General features: G+C 33.8%; 1 pseudogene; it reads left to right on the forward strand.

The window, feature by feature from the left end:
• The first annotated feature begins 16,708 nt into the window (after positions 1 to 16,708).
• LOC145285103 (5S ribosomal RNA) lies at positions 16,709 to 16,825 on the forward strand (annotated as a pseudogene).
• The last annotated feature ends 249 nt before the right edge of the window (positions 16,826 to 17,074 follow it).

Raw genomic sequence — 17,074 nt, forward strand, 5'->3', positions numbered from 1 at the left:
AGAGAGAGAGAGAGAGAGAGAGAGGGGTGGAGATTTCATGTGTTGTAAATCACACCCACATCGGTACCATCGGTTTTAAAGTCAAACAAAATTACCTATATGAGGGATCAGAAGCTGACGAGTTTTGTGTTAGAATTTGAAACCGACGCTACTGATGCTGATCTGAGCTCCTCTAACATATATCTGAATAAATATTTTGAAATTTTCATAATAATCGAACACACTGCTATGGTCTCGCCCACTTTTACACACACACACACACACACACACACACACACTAATATATATATAATACAAATTTAGTTTTCAGAAACACTCTGTATTCGTATATTTTAACAAATAAGAAATAAAATAGTAAAATAATAAAATCATCAACAAAAACCTCTGGAGCTTCTGAATTTTGCCTGAAATAATTTAACCAAAGTATAGCAAAACTTTTGATTCACCCGTTTTACACCCTATATAAATACTTAGACACAAAATTAGCATTGCGAAAACGTATGCACGTGGGCATGCGGCACTCATCCAAGGCGGGTTAAACCGGCTTCCTCCAAAGGAGGAAGTATCAATGGATGATTAAATTCACAAGCGGTCCCTAGTCGCATGTATACTATCAGAGGACATCTCGGCGTTATTTTTTTTTTTTGCAGTTCTTGCAGGGAGGTGTCGAAGTTCTTCTACATACAGCACCTGGCATTTCCAAATGATCACCTATTTAGTACTGGCCAGACTCAACGTTGCTTATGATTATGCCATATAATGTGGAAATGCAGTAAAAACATAATAATTTGCACTAATATTTCTTTATAACTATTAGATATATTACATTAAGATTTTTAGAAAAAAAAGTGATCCGTTGAATCAGCCATTAAGATTGGGTTAAATTGTTTGAAACAAGAAAAATGAATTTGCAAAGTCAGTTACCCCCCCCTCAAATAAATAAATAATTTAAATAGAAAATTAACCTCTTTCTTTTGGCTATATATTTCTCTTTTCCTTTTTAACTACTACTACTACCCTGGTGATATTTCATTTTGGTTATAATAAGCGATTGTAATCTTTTATTCATTCTCTCTTAATTAGTTTTGAGTGTTAATAAACAGTGAGAGAGAGAAAGTGATAGAAACGAAAGTTATATACAATGTATAGAATAAGAGCAACGGCTCAAATAATACAAAATGAGAGAAGGTGAAATTGATAGACAGAAACTTAGAACGAAATTGCTCATTTTATAAGTCAATTGCAAATTGCGTTTCCTCACCTCCCACACCTACTACCTTTACCACCTTTCGCACCTAGTTTAGAGATGCGAGATGCATCTATATATATTAACTGTAGCAATCATGCATGAAATAAAGATTTATTATTTCTAGTGAATCAATATCTCTGCTAAACGATTTGTCCACACACAGACCAATCAACTTGCAGGACGCATGTATTCCATATGCCCCCTTCAGTAACTTTTTTAGTCCCTTTAAGAATTACGGCTGATCAACAGAAAGAACCCGGGAGCATTAAAGAAACCTCTTTCTCTCTCTCCAGTTCCGGTCTTCTAGACGCTCCAGCACTGAGCATCTTTGCTCAATATAATTGCTCGCAGATCTTCAACAACCAAAAGAACTTTTAACTCTTCCTTTTTCTCTTGAACGCCGTTTCATTTTCTGCTGTTTAAATAACCCTGTCGTTGCGGTTTTTTAACCAGATATAAATTTTCCATTCCGTGCGGCATTTTTGGTTTTTATTAATATATACATAGGTTCGTCTTGCATCTCAAAGCTAGCGCCTATGTTTTAAACATAATGTTTCTATTAGAACAATTTAAATGGAATTTATTATTCAAATATAACTCAATCTCACAACTAAAAATATTTTAGCACGTATTTCATGTTATTTAACTATTTAGGAAAACCCTAGCTTTTGTATAATAGATATACGAAGAATTTATTTTTGTTGAACACGTCATCTTGAATTCCCTGAAGTTTCATTAAATTTCATGGACATCTTCGACTCTGGAAAGGAAAAAATTGTTTGTTAAAATTAATTACCTCAGCTTTTAGCATTTCCCAAAATGGTTCGTTTATCTCTCGAATAAATATTGCAATTTGGAAAATAAGATTAAATGATAAAATTCCTCAATCCCTTCAGGATCATAAGGAAAGAGGAGGATTTTTACTGCAGGAAATGCTGGCCACAATTGCATTCAGCTGTGTCCAAGTTAAAATTTATATATATATAACAGCAGAAAAATTATGATTTTTATTTCTCTCTTTGACGAAATGGTCATCACTGACCAGCCGTGACACTTTTCAAAAGTCGTCGCGATTCTAAGTAACTCAACCATCCTAATGTCCGCGATGTCTGTCACGTTGTCTGACATTCTTAATTTGTCTTTCGCGTCTTTTGCCAGCGATCGTACCAAAAAGCAGATTATTTGTTAGGCCGTCTGTTCTGACGACAGGTCCCGAAAATTGCAATTTTCTGTCCTTGATGTTGTCCAGCAGCCATATGCATTGTTCAGTCCTCTAAAAAACTCATTCGTTTGTACGTTTGTTTACCCAGCTTACATGAAGACGTCTACTATAGCACCACAATTCAAAAGCAGCTATCTTTCTCTTGTCGAATTACTTCAAGACCCAATATTCTGCGCTGTATGTTGCTATTGAGAATACCAAAGCTTACGGGAGTAGTTTCTTTGTGAGATGTGAAATGGACCTGCCTTTCCAAATATTGACTAGCGCAATCATGGCTGTCTTTGCCATATAATAATAATCTTTATTCAGCTCCAAAATTACATGTTTTATTCTTGGGCCCTTGTATTGTAGAAAAGTACTAACACCCCTTCTTTATAAAATGGATTATTCTAAGCCGCAGATCAACGAAGATACCTCGACCCCAAAGCTACCAAAGTGCAAGCCATTACTGAAGTGACTTTTTCTCTGTCCTGTGCAGTTCTAGAAGATTCACCTTCATAGGCTTCGCTTTCTCTACCTTTAAGAAGGGGGTTAGTTTATTGGTCATTACCCGATGCGCCGAGAAATATTAAGGGAGCTGCTTAGGCATTCTTTGCAAGTCAGTGATCTTACTTTAGGGCGATGGCTTTTCAAATCCAATATTCCCGACCTTGTATCACATTTCGCCATACGGGGAAATAAACCTCAGCGACGATAATCCTAATCTCAAGGAGTAAGATAGTGGTTTCGGGTTAGGGTTAATCGTTCCTTGTAAACATTACAACTCAGTTACCCAACTTTTAACTACTTGTTGCATTATTCACTTATAATTATAAACCCTTTATTTTACCTAACATTATTTTCTACTCTTGCCAATACTAAAACGTAATTAGATAGATCTCATTTGCCCATACAACGTCTGTATCTTTCTCCCAGCTCTGACAAGTAATGCATTTTTTATAATACTAAAAATAAATCAAGACAGTGAAACAATAACATTGCAGACATTTAACATGCTTCCCACCTCAGCATGATGTGACACAAGGTGCGAAGGTGAGGTGTACAAGCCAGCATCCCTAAAGGAGAGGCACTCTGACCTCACAAAAACTGCCTAGACAGTCCCATCAGCATTTCACGGTAGGGATGCCTCAAGCAGTAGGCAATAAACTTAGTGGATGGCAAAGCCTGGTGGACCTAGGTACTACCCAGGTGTCACACCTCAGTTTGATAGGTACTGAGCTAGTTCATCAGCCAACTACTGTCGCACTGATTGTCAAGAACGGATTCTTGACTGGTACTTTCTACCCAGTCTCCAAACAACTGAAACAGCAAGGATACTCCTCCTTCGTTAATGAATTTTATTATTTTATGAAAAAAAAGTATAATGTGTTTCTTTTATATGGCACTGTTTTACTGTTCTATTGATTCACCTAAACCCGATATTTTTTACATTAGTTTACATTACTATGAGCAATAAAGAATTTTTTGAAAAGTTCAAAATAGGAATTAAAGCTGCATGTTAAAATATGACGGCACTGACAGAAAGTCTGTAGTCGGACGTGGCGAAGCAGAGATAGAAATTTCTCCTCTTTCGTATTTATACGGTTGGAAAGTATCTAAAAGAACATACTCGGTTCATTGCAGCAATCAAACTTAAAACATGAAGTCAAGCAGCTAATGAAACAATGGTTCCTAGCTTTTTGAAGACATAATTGTAGCATTCTGCAGCCTACGGAGGTGCCTGCTTATACAAGCAAACTACTGCTCCAAACTCGCACAGATAAACGGATAAACATGGGTTAATTCAAAAGCCGAGAAACATCTCTATTTAGAATTTGAAAAATGATGAGCATATAGACAGATTTCTACATTGCTTCAGGTTGATGAGACAACAGTAATTAACGAAGGAAATTAAAGGCAGGAAGTGCTAGAAGCTTCCAAAACCAAATATGTTATTAAAAAACACTAAAAATAAAGACACTGTGCTCAAGGCTGTACTTTCAGCAACAGAACGTTTCAATCAAATTTCACTTCCATTTTATAATGGAAATATATGACAACGAACACAGAAATAATGTGGGAATACCTTAACACATAATTACATGCCACACTCTATCTCTTTATATATATATATATATATATATATATATATATATATATATATATACTGGTATTTTAGCCCGGCGTTGTCCGGGTGTTTGGAGGTGTATGTTGAGCAAAAAAAAAAAAAGCGGTCAATTTTTTAAAACTTTGACCACTATTATGACCCCTGAACATTTATTGTTTTGGGCCCAAGTCAACTTATTAAGTTAGATCCATTTCCAAGGAACCTATATCTAAAATTTCAAGTGTTTAGACCCACAATTGGCGGAGGAGTTTGGTATAGTTCTCAAAAGTCGAATCGTTGAACATTGACCCCGTAACAGCAAAATTTCTGGCCAAAAACGGATTTTCCCAAATCTCAATACCCTGTGTCTCAAATTTCGAGTCTGTAGACTTAAAATTGACAGAGGTATTGCGTAGGAAAATGTACACACACAGCCACACAGACACGTTCATTTTATAGATATACTAGCAGTTCCGCCCAGCTTTGCTCGGGCCCTATGTACTGTTAATAAGGTTATGTGCATATGTATATATTAAAAAGTGTGAATATGTAAAGTAATAGCTTTCTGCATAATAGTCTTCTTTAACTACCATAGAGAAAAAACAGATGGCCATTTTCACTTTTATAGATATATAAATAGATAGATAGATAGATAGATAGATGAATATATCGGATACAATATATAGTAATGATTTAAAAAGTGTAAAAAAAACAACTCATGCGCCACCACTGAGAATCGAAACTTAAACGTTCAGCTCACGATTGATTTTACCTCTGCCGTCAATGACTGTGCTATGAACACATGTTTACTACAAGGCTAAAAATTAAAACATGAACCAATAGCGACTACGTTATCGATTCGTAATGGCGGCGTTCGACCTTCACCTGGCAAATTTCATTTTTTAAAATTTTCACACATTTGCACCGATTTTCTCAGGCTAAAACCCAAATATAAAGTTTTGCATGAATTCAAATGCCCTATATATGAAGTTCCATGTCTGTAGACCAAAAACCCTAGGATGATTTTGGTAGACAAAATTTGTTAAACAAAAATATATACGTATGCATAAATATATATGGAAACAAGTTTGTGTTTACTATAAACGTTTTACGCAAATATAAATCATGTAGAATATCTGCATGAATATAATTACACGTAATAGTTAACTAAAGATGGTTATCCCATTAGAAAACCGAAACTACTAATAGAGAATTAATTAAAATGAATGTTTAAAAGAATATGCAAATTAGCTAGATCTTTTGCTAGTGAATGCGATTCCACGTCCTATATAAAAGAAAGTTGCATTTTCTCTTTTAAATGAATAGAAAAAAGGGGGGCTTAATAGGAATATCAAAACAAACACAAAAAGAAATTTATAGGAGTATAGATAAGCTAAATTGTGTGCACGTGTGATACAGTAACACAGTTAAATATGTGATCCAAGAGCAAAATTAAGTGCAAATTTGATCTGATGACATTATCAGTGTTGAATATTCTAGGATTTATTATGTCTACTTATATATAAAAGGAATTTTGTCTGTATGTGCGTGTGTAAATTCGTTCAGAGGTCGATTTTTTAAAAATTTCACACAAGTCTACTTTCTGTGCCTGGCAGTGTTTTAGATAGGTTTTGTGGATAAAAAAAAGCTCAGAAAAGGGAACAAGCAATTTTGACTAAAGCTAACGCCGTATACAGTCTAACATCACAAGAACATTTGAGAAGTTTTATTACCAATCAAGCAGAAAGGCCCGACATCTATAATATAAATATCACTTGACTGTTTAAATGTATGTATGTTTGTATGTCTGTCTACTACTTTCAACAGAGGCGAGGGACTGTCACAATATAGGAATCGTTTTGAAGCTCGACCCTTTGGACAACAAATATCGAAGAATTGGCTTAAAACATTAATTTCTTCACCCTCAATTTGGAACTTTTCTACATGGAGGGGGTCGCTTTTTCGCCAACATTTTCGAAAGTCATCCCCTTTTTTAGATTGACTAGCCCTAATTTAAACATTCGTCACTTCCGGTTCGGTGAGGGACGCAATAGCAAATACGTCACGTTTATTTTGTTTCACTTTCTTCACGATACGGGTTATAGCCTGCATGCCTACTAAATTTTGTTTTGGCTCAACAACCATCTCCAAACACCCGGGCAACGCCTGGCCCTCAGGCTAGTATAAAATAAACAGTAGGCTCTTTGGTATGTCAGGGGCACGTTCAGAATGAATTTTTTCTGTGTAGAGTATAATTGAACTATGATAATTGATATTTGCGTTTTAAACTTTTATTTAATCCATTACATATAAAACACTTTCATCAAATCAACAATAGGTTCTCTCCAGTAGACTACGATTTATTATGGACTAAGTCACTGTAGTGAGGTATAGATAAATAGTTGATTTTATAGATTTCGATGACAATAAAACATAGGAGGTAGGAAGCATTGTTTTATCCTCGTTCATTGCCGGGCAGCGTCTGGTCTCCCTGCTAGTTCAACATAAAATGCATATGGAAACAATATTATAAGCTAATGTTCCGACTTTTTTTTGCGTTTCATTGCTAGTTAAATATTTTATATTATTAGCTGATTGGACATTGTACTTATAAAAACGCAAATTGTCTAAGAGTAATGTCAGATTTTGCTGATGATGCATCTGTAGATATGATCTTAAATTGTAGCCATTTTGGGGATGAGTACAAGTTTGTTTTTTCGTTTTTTTTTAAGCTCAATATTTAATCTATAGCTGAGGAAGTCATAATAATAATTTTCTCAGGTGTATTTTTTTAAAACGATACATGGTGCAACAGCCATCAAAAAAAACTCAAACATGCCATATTGTATCCGTAGTTTGTGCTGGTAATTAATTGCTGTTCTTTTTGCTTTTATTCAAACAAGACATGTAATATCGATAGTGAAGCATACAGGGGCTACTATAATAGGAGTAAGATTGGGGAGGGGGTTGGGCAGCAATGCTTGTTCATATTACATTTAAATTTCTGCACGTTTGTACGGTGAAGAAACAGAGGAGGAAGTTCTGAAAGTTACCAGACTAGAAAATTTTCAGACATTTAGAGACCTGTGATGAAGGGGTGGGATTTTGCTACTAGTTGGGTGCAAGTGTTACAAGTGTACCAAGTCCATCGGACCACATTACATGAAAGTACCTGTAGAACAGGTACACGAATGCAATTGTACTGATGCGACAGAGGTTGGAGCTTGGCAGACAGTTTACTTCATCACCGCTGTGCATGCACATTCTTTAACCCGCCTTCTCTGGTCATCATCCATTTTTAAAATATGTTCGTCTTGGATGAACTTTGTTTATAAAAATAAACTAATTAAGGGCTAAAAAGACAATTTTTTTAATTGCGTATTTAAAAGAATATTTCAAACAAACATCTAGAAATATTTCAATACTTGTTTTTAAATAATTGACTTGGGTAAAGTTCAATAAGTGCTAAATCTTGTAATCTGATAAAATTTGTAAATAAACGACATTTTGGTAATTAGTGGGTTTAATAAGGATTTAGAAAAGATCAATATCTTAGGTCCAATTATCGATATTGAAAACAAATTAATATAAAGAGACACCAACGAAAAAGAGCTGGTATCAAAAACAATTTACTTTGGTTCGTTTCTGGAGATGCAATTTGGTATGTACATTTTATGACATATAAAATTCCAATCCGTCATAAAAGCAATGTGTATCTATTTGTGTATGTACTAGTGATGGGACGATTTCGAAATAGTTCCGATTCTGATACAATTACTTGTTCCGTACTAAATTCCCGATTCTGATACAATTACCGATTCCGATGCTTTGTAAATCTCTAAATATTTAACTATAAAAGTGTTATTTTGTCTCAATTACTGCAAAAACATATCTTAAATGTGCATGTATTTTCTCAAACGTAAAAAAAACACATTTATGAGGTGGGGGGGTGATCTAGAGATTTTAGTCTTACTGAAAGTTTAAAATAAATAAATATTTATTATTTTGTTATTACTACAAGAGTGGACGATGTTTTTTTTTTTTTTTTTTTTTTACTAAAATCAAATAAATAAGAAAATTTAAGTAATCGGTTTTGGCATCGGGAAGTAGACTCAAATTTTCCGATTCCGATACCTCCAAAACCTCAGATTTTTCTGATTCCCGATTTCGATTAATCGTCCCAACACTAGTATGTACATGGTTCCTGTCACACTAAAGTAAGCACGAAAAACTGTCAGATGATTCAGTTTCAGGTATTAAGCTAATCTGAGAATGCAAATAAGTCAGACTGCCAGCTAAATCTATTTTCATCTGACGTTTCTTTTTTCGGCTTTCTTCACCGATTTTCTTGCTTTCTTTTAACTTCACTGGTTGAGATATTAGGGCGAACACTGGTGACACTCAATTTGTTGTTATTTTTACACAGGTGTACACTCATATAAGCACCAGTCGAAACATATGTAAACTAGAAGTTGATCTGGCCATAACAATGCCAGAGGTTGGTCTAACAGTAAATTCAGAATGCAGGAATCACACAGGATGAAGAAGAATAAACGGCAGATGTGTAAAAATAGGGTTAGAATTAGAACTTTTGGCACAGTGGATAAGGTACTTGATAAATCCAGTTGTAAGTAACACATTGAATATTCAATCCTCAGTGTGAACGACACTCAAAATACAGTTGCGTATGACTTCTACCCAACCATGGCTGACGGGAAAAGAATGCTACCCTTGTAGATTGAATAAAATTTTTGCCGTGGCTGTTGTAAATATACATGACCCTTGCACTAAAGTAACATAATTTGCTGATGTCAGAAAAATCAAGTTCAAAGATACTATAGGAAGTTCATCCGTTGTATCAAATTGCAGAGAGAAATTAAGGATATTTTCCAAGGGTGGCTGAATTTTTCCCTAAAGACAAGCGATTATTGCCCATTCGAACAAGTGCAATTAAAAGAGAATTTATTGCCAGGGAAATACAGTAAAGTAAGAGATATATTTTGATTATGCATTAAATTGATCAATGCCATGATATTTAATTGCCAATGGGACATCAAAGGATTCTCGAGGGATATATCACATCGAGCAAAGTTTTAAGAGACAAAGATAAGATTTTCAAATAATATTTTAATCCCAGCATGCACTTTCTGCCCTCTTCCCAGAAACGGAATCATATAAATTCATGAATGACAAGTAGGTTGTTGTATTTATCTAACAATTTTATTTATAAGCTAGAGATAGTATCGTTTTTGATAACTTTTCGTTTCCATCAGTTTATCGTGTGTGTGTGTGTGTGTGTGTTTAAGGTTGGGGGGAGTAACTCACAGCTGAGAACTCGATTATTGAGAAATTAGACAAAAAAATAAGAATATAATATTTATATATGTATTATAGAACATTAGAACATCGATACCGTCGGTTTAAAATGGAAGCAAAAATCAAAGACAGAGGCTGAAGAGAGCCGTAAAGGAGATCAAATATAGGCTCCCTTTCTATTTGAAACTGAAGGTATTGGGGTTTTAATCTTCTGTAATACATATATGAATAAATATTAATTGATATGTCAAGTTAGTTTTATTAGTAGAAAATAAAATTCTATGACTAAGCGGGACATGCTGATTTGATGGACCATGTCGCATAAATAAGAGGGAGACGACTCGATTCGAACTATTGAGATCAAAATCCGCCTTATAATGGGTGCATTTAGTATTAAATCAGATAAATTGTAAAAATTTCACTTCTTAGTTAAAAAAAAAAAAAAAAAAAAAAAAAAAAATCCTGGAACTTGATCATCCATAACGAGTTGTACATAATAAAGATTTTCTATCTTTTTTTTTTTGGGGGGGGGGAGTCTTAAATAAGCGTTATTCTAAATAACCACAAAAGATTTGTGTAATAATTAGTTTCATTTTTATATGCACCATTACAGTTTAAATGAGTTTTATTAAGAATACGTTCGCAACAGTAAGACAAAGGACAGACTGTTGTTGTTATTTTTGACCCTGTCGTCTGAGGTAAATGTTCCGTTCAGTTTGATGAGACCAACCTTCCGATGCTTTGCTTTCTGTTTGAGAAAAATAAAGTTTATTGCTAATCACAAAAGAATCGTTCCTACTGGCAAATCTCAACGGAGGGCTGCTCAGGTATTTTTATCGGACAGCGAGCGCTAATCCTAATGTGTTGGCTTTTCAAAATTATGCCTGACCTTGTGTCCAAACTTCTGGAGAGGAGGTAATAAAATGCGGTTACACGAGCCGACCATTGTATCTTATTTTCGGAAATTTTCTTTTTTTTATTATTATTATGCAAAAAAAAAAAAAAAAAGCACTCTGGCGAGACTTTCTACATGGATACAGAAGCAAAGAGGCATCACAAATTTAATTTCTTTTCGATTTGGACTTCGACAAAGAACACATTTCTCATACAGTAAAACCGGCATCATAAATATCAGCGAGAGGTGGTTAGCCTAAAATGACGCGTTAGTGAAAATGTTTACCGCATAAATCATACCAATCGGCTTTATGGTCGAGACGCAGATGGGAGAGCTGAACAAGAAAAGAAATTCTTCTAATTCACTGGCGGTTCCAGAGGACCTCTATTAGCCAGACTAATTCTGATCAATAGAGCAATCAATCTGTACACAAGTCAGAGATCTCAATTCCTGGAAGAATGGTTTGTAATTACCATTGACTGCTCTTCAAGGGGATAGGGAAGATAAGGTAACTGAATATGAAATGGGGGAGGGATGCAAGAGAAGATGGCAGCATTCGAAAGAAAAACTTTAAGAATGAGGGTTGGTCGGGATTGGAAATAGTCGGCAAGCCGAGAATTGGTGATTTTAAGAAATCTGAGCCACCAGGATAAAGTTGCCAGTGTGTCCTGGCTGAGAGGGCGCTGATTACTGGCTCTGTTCAAATCTGCATCGTCTGAAACAGTTCTGCTGTTGCATTTAGAAAGTTACCTTTTCAACGCTTTTTTCTTTTCTTTCTTTATTTATTTATAAATCACGCGGGATATGCCAAACGGCTACAAATCAATTTCAGTTTGAATTTTGATAGGAAAAAACGTGTTTTCCACGTCTCTATGCAAACTAATGGGAATAATCTTTTTCGCCTATTCACCCATAGAAAGTTATTTAAGGAATTCATAATTTCTGTGGTCAATCCCCTTAAATTGGACGTTGGATTATTTTCTGTTATGAATTTTATCGAACTTTTCAACTTTCTTGCGATAGGATTAATCGCAAATCGAACCAGACTTGATTTCCTAACCTGCCTCAGTCAAAGGATTACCACGGATGCCAACTACCAGCATGCAATAGACGCAGTGTTTTCTGCAAACACAATCCAAGAAAATTTTCAAGCTAAGTGTGTTTGGCTTTCGAATTTCGTATCTTCAGAATCTTAATTCTGTAGAAAAAATTTCTTCAGCTTATCTATGATGAATCCTAGTTCACGTATCTAGAGTAAGACCGGAGAAGGTCATTCAGTGATAGACCAATATGGAAGAATCTTAGCAAAAACCTGTCAAGGTTGTGCACAGATATCAGTAGAGGAAAGACAGTTTAAATTATCTTTCACATATTGCGAACTAATAAAAACATGATTATGCTTAAGATATCAAGTGATTTGAAATAAAAATGAACAATGTGCTTTGACTTCGATATTAATATAATTTCGGTTTGAATTTCACACACGCGTCTGTCACTCGCGGTTGATAAATGGAAGATGAGCCAGTCTGAGATTACTGATGTAATCGCAGTTGTAGGCATTTCATACTTTATTACCTTTTTAACATAAGGGCTTTAGAATCAATTTTATTTTAAAGTAGCACGTTTCGTTAAATTTACTACTTGAAATAACTGAAACGAAAATTTTAAATAAAATATTAAGTAATAAAATATTCATAATATGGCTGTAAGCGAGGGGGAAAAAACCTTCACATTTACTTTCATAAGATAAAAGTTTGTTTGTTTGTTTGGTTGGTTGGTTTTTGTTTTACGGCATATCAACCCTTTTCGGGTTATTTAATGCTGAATCCAAAGATTTTGAAGAAAAATTTTTTCATAGAATCTATTTGTTGTTTTCACGTCGGTTTCTATTTAACCCATAGTTGGGACCCTAACAGGTACTATCACTCCGGGTCAGAGTGGACCTGGGAGCAATGGTAATTAAAGGGTGGCTCCACACTCCCCAAAGCCCACAAGCTGGGTAGCCACCACTGGATATAGTTTAAGGTCATATCTAGGACCTCCATTGAGGGACTTTTACCCTCTGCAGGGGGGAAGTCGGCGTATTCTAATGCCCCACCGACATGGCCAAAAGTTTGGGAAGCTATGCATTGCGTTAACAGTAAAGTTACGCCGTGCTTCGTTTTTCACATTCTGGAATCTATTGTGTTCGGTTTTTTATTATATTTTAAAATTTGTATTTATTCATTTTCTTTCTTAGAAAATCATATTTTTGGAATATTTTGTGATCTATTTCTTTTTCGGGTTAATTTGTTTATTTTCATTAAAATAGAATGTCAAGTTCAGAAAAAAATGAACATATTTCGTCTTAGTTATTTGATTACCAACCAACCAGATATTGAAAATCATGATGAACGCCAGGAAAAAAGTTATACACAGCAAAGATCATTATTATTGATCAATTATTTATTACACCATTTACATTTGAATAAAAAAGAACTCAGGAACAGAAGTGCAAGTCCAATATATTCTTTTGAATAAAATACAAGGGACGTTCCAGTAGTAATACCTCCTGTCTATTTCTGCTCAAATAGATGAGAGGGGGGAGAGTCGCAAATTGCATTATGATGATTGCTGAACTTATGCATTCAAGACTTTAACGGTTAATCTGTTACAGATATTGACGGTGCGAGACTAAGAAAACAACTCCTGTCTGGACGTGCGTCAGAAGCAATGATGTGTCACTAAATTCCTGGCAAAAGTGCAATAAAACTGATAATGATTATGTAGAATCATAAATTCTAAAGCACAAAAGATCACTCATTTAAATGATATCGCTCTCGTCTTCATAGCTCTTTAACATTTTCAATTCAAAAAGACAGGTTTTACTTATGGAACGACACTTGTACTAATCAAAATTCGGATTAAATTTATATGAAATTGAACAAATTCTAAAATATATTCATGTTGATTGTAGTAGTATATGTATCAGGTTGACAAGAAATTTCTTACGGTTTTTAACTTTTAAATTTAGATGAACATATCTTGGCTCATACAAAAAGTTCTTGACCGAAATAAGCACCACCAGAATCAACACACGTTTACTAACACAAAACAAGTGTATTATGCCAGTTAAAAATCCTGCGTTTTGGTGGCGATGAAGTCGCTGAAGGGGTTTATGATATCGCTTAGGTTTTTAAAGCATTTCTCACGCAGAAAGTTATCGATATGCATGAAAAGTGGTAGTCGGTAGGTGATAGGACTGGAGAGTATGGCGTATGAGGCAGAGTTTTGTAGCCCAGTTCGTTCTATTTCTGCATTATTGTTTAGGAACTTTCGATCGAGCATTGTCGTAGAGGAGAATTTGGCCTTTTCTGTTGACTAATGCTGAGTGTTGCTGTCGGAGTTTACGATGCAATTCATCCCTTTGTTAAGAGTAATTCGCCGTCGTAATGACAGTTTCAGTAATCTATAAAATTTTACAAAGTTTGCATTTATTTATATAACTAAGAAATGTGCATTAAAGCTTTTTTTCTTTACAATGAAGCGATAGAAGCCACCCCCTAAACAAAAGGCAGATTGCAATCAAGAAGCAATTTCGTGACCAACGAGAGACTTTACCCTGCATGACCACAGAATTACTGCATTAGCAGATAGAATGGCATGTTTAACGAAGCAGTCCAAAAAAAAAACAGAGGACACTCTTCTATAAAATAAAATCGATCTTCCAAGGAGAGACTATATAATCCTGAACTTATCAAGAGTGAACATTGAAAAGACAGCCAGCAGAATTAAAAAATTGGTGACCAGTAACAATAACGTAATAAGTAACAATAACGTAATAAGTAACAATAGCGTAATAAGTAATAATAACGTAATAAATAACAATAGCGTAATAAGTAATAATAACGTAATAAGTAACAATAACGTAATAAGTAATAAGGTAATAAGTAACAATAACGTAATAAGTAATAATAACGTAATAAGTAGTAATAAGTAATAATAAGGTAATAAGTAATAATAAAGTAATAAGTAACAATAACGTAATAAGTAATAATAACGTAATAAGTAGTAATAAGTAATAATAGCGTAATAAGTAATAATAAGGTAATAAGTAACAATAACTTAATAAGTAATAATAAGGTAATAAGTAACAATAACGTAATAAGTAGTAATAAGTAATAATAACGTAATAAGTAATAATAGCGTAATAGGTAGTAATAAGTAATAATAAGGTAATAAGTAACAATAACGTAATAAGTAATAATAACGTAATAAGTAGTAATAAGTAATAATAACGTAATAAGTAATAAGACCGTAATAAGTAATAATAACGTAATAAGTAGTAATAAGTAATAATAAGGTAATAAGTAACAATAACGTAATAAGTAATAATAACGTAATAAGTAGTAATAAGTAATAATAAGTAATAATAAGGTAATAAGTAATAATAACGTAATAAGTAACAATAACGTAATAAGTAATAATGAGGTAATAAGTAACAATAACGTAATAAGTAATAATAAGGTAATAAGTAATAATAAGGTAATAAGTAACAATAACGTAATAAGTAATAATAACGTAATAAGTAACAATAACGTAATAAGTAGTAATAAGTAATAAGGTAATAAGTAACAATAACGTAATAAGTAATAATAAGGTAATAAGTAACAATAACGTAATAAGTAATAATAACGTAATAAGTAGTAATAAGTAACAATAACGTAATAAGTAATAATAACGTAATAAGTAATAATAACGTAATAAGTAATAATAACGTAATAAGTAGTAATAAGTAATAATAAGGTAATAAGTAAAAATTACGTAATAAGTAATAATAACGTAATAAGTAGTAATAAGTAATAATAAGGTAATAAGTAGTAATAAGTAATAATAAGGTAATAAGTAACAATAACGTAATAAGTAATAATAACGTAATAAGTAGTAATAAGTAATAATAAGGTAATAAGTAACAATAACGTAATAAGTAATAATAACGTAATAAGTAGTAATAAGTAATAATAAGGTAATAAGTAACAATAACGTAATAAGTACTAAGGTAATAAGTAATAATAACGTAATACGTGGTAATAAGTAATAATAACGTAATACGTGGTAATAAGTAATAATAAGGTATTTGTTGAACGTTGGGAACAAGTTATAAACAAACGTAGAAAAGATTGATTAGTTATTTTTTTTATCAAACCATTTAAATTATATAAAAAGGAGAAAAATCAATTGCTAACTCACTATATTTGATTTTCTCATACCATATAGTCAGAGTTTATCAAGGCCTGGAGGATACTCAAGGATGAGGGTTTATGGGTACCGTGATTATCGGTGATGGTTAAAATTAGATACGTTCATTTAATTTAGAACAGTTTTACATTGGATTTGAAAACGACCATGTTATAGTTAGCTGAGAAGCAGCTCTGCAGGATAACATCTATTTTACTTGTTGTCACATGTCACCCCCTAAAAACAGACGTCAAACCGAATATGGTAATGCTGATAACGATGTATTTATTGAATTCTAATAAATAGATACGCTCAAAGTTTTGCAAACTAAAAATTTTAAAACCAGAAATTTCTATTGAAGTTCAATACTTCCAAGTTCCTCTAAATTCAAATAAATTAAAATAAATAAATAAATAAAAAAGTCAAGAATTTAGTTGCCATGATTATCATAATCAGTGCAACATCTATTTTATAGCGATTAACATAAACTATGGAACAACATGCAGTCGCAGCTGAGATTGAACTCACTACACGAACTTTTAGTGCAATTCAAATCTTGTCCGTAGTTGAATACTTGATGCTTTGCTAAGACTATCAGGGTTTTTTTTTTATTGTGACACCATCACTACATGGGTTGCCTACCATTGCTTAAAAGAGGCCCATCTACCATCAAAAGAAGTATAGACCATGCCAGTTACCCAACCTGGTATTTTACCTCGTGGTACATACTGCGAAATCATGTTGACACACCGGTTCTTGTCAGATCACCGAAGTTAAGCAATGTTGAGCATGTTCAGTACCAGATGGGTGACCATTTGGGAAGGCTAGGCGCTGTATGTATTTTCCGTTTATCTCGACATCGTTTCCAGTCATCCTGAACCTCTACTTGCAACTCATATTCAACAATGTCGACACGGGAGAGATGTGGTTAGAGATTGCGCAACTCTAGCTACGAAATGTCACGCGCAGGCAATCTTACAGAGGGTATCCATAGCCTGTTAAGACTTAAGGAAGCTTTAGTTACATACATCGCCTCGCCTTCCCAAATGGTCATCCATCTGGTACTGACCGGGCTCCACATTACTTAAC

This window comes from Euprymna scolopes, chromosome 9, assembly GCF_053919585.1.
Source record: "Euprymna scolopes isolate OS-2025 chromosome 9, ASM5391958v1, whole genome shotgun sequence".
Taxonomy (NCBI): Eukaryota; Metazoa; Mollusca; class Cephalopoda; order Sepiida; family Sepiolidae; genus Euprymna; species Euprymna scolopes.